Source organism: Antedon bifida, chromosome 3, assembly GCF_963402885.1.
Source record: "Antedon bifida chromosome 3, ecAntBifi1.1, whole genome shotgun sequence".
Lineage (NCBI taxonomy): Eukaryota > Metazoa > Echinodermata > Crinoidea > Comatulida > Antedonidae > Antedon > Antedon bifida.
In genome coordinates, this window is record NC_136228.1 from 23,966,592 (window position 1) to 23,972,748 (window position 6,157).

Genomic DNA, 6,157 nt, shown 5'->3' on the forward strand with positions numbered 1-6,157 from the left:
ACTAAAGAAGAACTAACTACAGATACAGATGCGAAATTTTAATAGTTCCTTCCAGTTAATTTAAACAGCATAAAACAACAGATACATAACATATCAGATGAGATAGTTTACTACTAGTTTTATTCATTGCTATTATTATTTTAATATAATTTTAATAATTCCACTGACAAAGCACACATGATCTTAGTTTATAAGAAGAAGGATTTATATGAAGAATTCGCTAAAAATAGTTCATGTTGAACACGAAAAATTGAATTGTTTTATTATTATTTATTGTAAAGATTCTTCCAGCTAGCAGGCTTGTTAAACTGACTTCTCACCTGAAGAACTTATAGCTGTCTTGAGAGTTCCGTTGTGTAATAGTATAATTGTTATAGATCACTAGCGTTCTGATTGGCATTTATGTTATATTAAGTAACTGCTTCCAGTTGCTTTCTATTTTCTGGTTCGTTAACAGTCCTTATCTGAATTCTTCATGAACTCATGAAAGGTTACCTGATCAAGTTGTCACCGTCTTGTGACTTATTCAGACGAACTCAACCGCGCAAATCGACAGCGTTATTATTATGTGACTGTTATTTCCTACCAGACGAAAGAGTCGTTTGACCAGGGATAATAACAGGATTTGTTCTCTTCCATGACTTGAATCATTGGTAGAACAGAGTGATGCGAACAACAATTCTCATTTCAAATTTTATTAAAATATTAGACCTGTTAAACCCGGCCTAATTTATTATATTGGGGACCCCTTTGGTAACAAGCCTTTGGGCTTAAAGGGTTATCCCCTGCTTTCCATGTTTAATTTCTCAAGTTTAATGTATTTATTATTTTCATTCATATTTATTCTGTTTTATAAATTGTACTGTTCTTCGAAAGCAATAAATATTACTTACATACTTGATCATTAAATTAAATGAAAAATAGTCTCTAAGGGAGGAATTATGCAATTTTGATAAACAACATGACATAAGAAAATACAAATGAAATTAACAAGACAACAAACTGATGCATATAATAAAATTACAAGCCTAGATCATGTTTGAATTTAGTAAGGTGACGATTCGATTGTATGATTTTATAAGCATAAAATTGAATAAAATGTATATTAATATGATTTTTCAAATCTAACATTTTATTATTGATTTTTTTTTTGTCTGCTAACAATGATATTTATTGAATATCAAAAGTAGATGAGAGTGAATACTCGTAAAAACAACAAAATAATAAAACAGTTTATTATAGGCCTAGACTTTGTTAAAAAGATAACGTTTGAAAATATTACTTTGGAACCATTTAGTTTCTGAGAGATTACGAATTTTACTTTTTTATTTATCTTGCACACATGACCGAATAGCAATAATGACAATAGTGATTTTGACTTTGTTGAAAACCCATATGGTTATGGCACGGAGATATCAGAATAATATTGGCAATACTTGACTTACGTTCACATGCCTCGCGACGAATAAACAACCATATTTTAAAGTATATAGATCGATATTCCTGTGTTTCTCTAACTCGTGTGCTATTATTACAAACCATACGATCAGAATAATAATAATCAGAGTAGACCAATTCTCATTCATCGCCAATCCAGCTTTCAAAAGTTGTGCGGCCTTCGTGTTTCTGAATTTTATTCAACTACACTATAGGGCCTAAATAAGGCCTCTAAAAAATGTAATAATTTTTTTGTTTATTTAGGAAGACACGCATTTCACATAATCATATGTTTTTTTTTAAATGAACTGAAATGATACTGACAAACAAAAGGTTTTGTGATATTAGTATAACGTTTTATATTCTTGAATAATATGGCCTATCTAATCATTTTAGTTGGCAAGTCAAATTGTTAGGTACGATATAAAAATTGCTGAAACAAACGATGTTTTGTTGTCAGTGGATGCGTGCCAAGCTATTATCTTTTTATTGTAACAATCGCCCATGTTAAATACCGTACGTCCATGTACATATTATTTTATTCTGTATTTATTTTAATTGCCACACTGATATAGGCCTACATATCGAATATTATGGTAAAGACATTAAGGCAATAGTTTTATTTAGTTTATCATTAGGCCTACTGTAACCATATAAAGTGATTTGAAGTTATACCTTTTGCGTTATATATTTAATTAAAGTAGTCTATCTCTTCTGTAGGCCTATTACATTTTGTATACATTATGTAAATAACTTGTTTTCGTCACTGCGTACACAAACTTTTCCGATCATCTAAAATCACTCAACATTTTGGTGGAGTGTCGAGAGGCTTATGCAAACTACGATTTTTATTCAATTTTATAAAAATGTTATCCTATGCTAATGACAAGAACCAAAATGTGTTATATGTTCAATGGCTATAAGACTGTAGCTGGAATATTATACCAGGGCCTATATATAATCTATTTTTTCTCTACGTAATCTGACACTCACAAATGGCAGCGATATGTTTATAGTAGTTAGCAGAGTCCAATAAAAGAAATTAGATTTGATAATATCTGTGTATGATCCGATGAGAACACCCGCCCGAGGTATGGTGTTTGTAAGTGCGTGGCCATTGATTTATCTAAGAGAGTTTTTAGTTCAAATAAACATAGTAAGGTGCAATGAGTGCTAAGGTGCACACATCCATAACGATCAATGGTTTTCGCATTGCAGTTATTTTATATTTGTCTAACTGTACGATGATGATGAAAGTTCCAACGGCTGTATAATCGATTCGCGAGAATGCAAGAAAATACGTTTGCGCGATGAGGCGACAAGCATGGAACCGGCTTGGTCGCTCAACCGAAATAGCAACACCAGTCGCATCGTCTCTTTCTAATGACGGGGTCGGATTTTATTTGTGTGTGTTATACTGCAATTAAAAACTTGAAGAGAACACAATCCCATAGGCAATTAGTTTGGTTAAATTTATCAACGGTTGTCTTTCGATATTGCACCTTAGAAAAAAAAAATCACATAATGTAGGCCAATAAGGAACTACAAGCTTGCTTTCAAATCGGTTATCATAACTGGGCATTTTAACGGCCACATAGGCACATGTAAAAGTACTGTAACAATTTCATTTTATAAATGAGAATATTGATCGTTAATATTATTAATTTATTTAAGTGTTATTGTTTTATCCAATTCCCTTCATTTGTTTCTGAGTCTTCTTTAATAACTTATTTCAAAGTACATACCAAGGTGTATAGCGAACACACTAAAGTAAAAAGCGATATGAAATTTAGATTTTTGTTCTTTTTTTGTCGCTATGTATTAGGCCTAAAATATGTATTACCATGGACGTATGTTACAAAGAATGTATCATCAGCCGAATGGCTTCTTGGTATCTGTTCAAACGACGTGTAGGCCTATTGTATTGCAATCTGACATTGTGTTCCCACTAGTAATTGTGGCATATAATTAGGCCTAAATGTAACGGATTAGCAAGTGCAACAGATGAATAAGAGCAGAATACAACAGCTTACGGTCTTAACATAAACAGAGCCAAGGTTTGCACCGCCGCACATCATTATGTCGCCTTCACATTTCGGTCTATTGATGGTGTAGGCCTATATGCCTACAATGTGTACAGAATACTGTGCGAATTTCTTTACAATGTTCAAAAGAACATAAGTTGATATAACCCTAACATTTCTTTACACCTCATTCAGATTCAAAAGAGTATTCAATTAGTGTTGAACATATCGAGTAGGCCTATAATTGCACGAGGGCGTGTTTACACACAGGCTACTCTACTTTAGGTCTGAATTATTGCTATATGTTATTCTATAATAATTTGTACTTTTAACATTTGGTTAATGTTACGTTTCTGAGTGAGTGATTACTTGATTGTTAGTAATATAAATGCTAGTCGTTAGAGTGTGGACACATTTTGTAACGTGTTTACAATTATCACCGTCCGACGAACAGGCCGACCATAATCAATTGTGTCCGTCACAAAGCTTAGCGAGTATTTGACCTTGGTCCCTTGAATACATTTTATTTTCTATCTTGTCAAATATGATTCAAGTTGTCACTATCACTTGCTGTTAGGCCTTGTTGCCCTGTGATTCTTGGGCTCTCCTCCGAGAACTGATGGCGATTTCTTTCACCAGCTGTCAGCCCGAGAACAATGGATTTTGCCCATCGGTGTATCTCCATCACAAAGCACCGTTGGCAACACAGGGCTTTGCTTTTGTTTCAATTTGGCACGTGCTTACTCTTGAAAATCAAAGTTCAATTTACCTAAATAAAAATAGACTTCCCTCCAATCATCATGAAAATAAACGAAATAAATTCCGCAATATCTATTTGTATTTTTCGATTATTAACACTCGCTATTAATATTCTAAAAGTAGAAATCCGTTTATTGGAATATCTGCAAAGTGTAATTATAAAATTAACTCTTTAGAACTATGGCCCTTCAATCACAAAACAAATAAAGACGTCAACAAAGCAACAATGTCACTAGTTAGACGATAATCGATCTGGATTAACTGGATGTACATTAATTAGTTTATTTCTCATTCAAACATAGAATTATTGTTTATTTCAGGAGTAGGCAAATGTAACCGTATTTTTGATATTATATTATTATTAGGAGCACTGGAGCAGGGAAGATTGATATATCGCTCTTTCTTGGTATAAAACATAATACAGTTTAAGCATTTATGCATATATTATTTTTAATCCTCTCAGATATATACAGTATATGCCTACGGTTAGGCTTATCAAAAAAGCGTTTGAAAAGTACTAAAATGATGTTAAATGTAAACATCAATATTGCATTTTATTATAAAATTGAATTAAATTTGTGAACATAAAATACACAACGTATAGGTCACACGACCATGACAGTAACAATGATGAGTGAATATGAAAAATGAGACCTATGAAGTAGGGTACACAGTGTACACAGTGTACTCTATTATGCTGTGTAATATGCCTACAATAAATGCATATTATACGTTTATCCTATGTGTATTAGCAAATCAAATACTGTCACAGTAGTAAATGAAATATTTAATGTTTGTGTGAAAACACATAAATAAATCAATGAATGACATTATGAATTTGGTCAAACAAAATGAAGAAAAACACAGCAAGATAAAGATTACAAACAATACAAGAAATGGGTGTTAAAATGGTATATGGAGCTTCACTAAAATGAAACATTTTAATTATTATACGGTTATATAGAAATATATTCTTTGATGAAATAAAAGTGGTACGTACCCACAAGCTAAATAACAATAAGTAGAGGCAAACATATGGTATGGTCTGATACATTGGTAATAAATATAATACTGCATGAAAGTACCTTATTATTCAATGAGATATTTTAACATAGGTATATTTTCAGTTTTTAGTTTCTTTTAGAAGTAAGGACACAAGATTACATTTTATCAATTTAAAGTTATTTTATAGAATGGCACGTTGTAAGTTATGATTATATATATGAATGATTGATACATGAAAAGTCCGTCAAAAAGACACAATAAAAACAGTTTTTAGTTTTTGCTACTCTGTGTATAACGAACTATGCTACATTACTTGGAATACCTTACGAAAAAATGAAATAGGACTATCTCATATTTTACCATCTATTTACCTATTTAGCATTCAGGCAGTTTTAGGATATTCTCTTTTTCGTTAACATATATGTAGGGGCCTATATACAATTGTTATGTGTTGTATGCATAGTATTATTCTTTGTAAATATGTAATATATAAATAAATTATAAATAAAAGTGATCATTTCATTATAATTCATATACACTCTAAGCAATGCAAACATTTCACAGAAAACAGACTTGTTTGTTTGTTTTTTTATCAAAGTGAAAATAATTCGAGACAGTGGAAAATGAAATAAAACAATGTTTGCAGTTTAAATAATTTTTATATATATATATTTTTTTTAATGTATATTTAATTTTTTTTCTTCAAGATAATACATCATATTGCCCGAGTTGATTGTACTCATTATTTATTGTCGATGACGCAACCGTATTAAATAATGTCAACTACATTCGTGAATATTCATTAAATATTTAATATTCATAGTAGGCGGATACATTGAACCAGTCAGTGACTACGGTTTTTCTCTCAGGAGGAGTGAAAACGCGGAAGAATACCTGGTGGCATATGCTCCACCCACATACGAAGTGTCAAG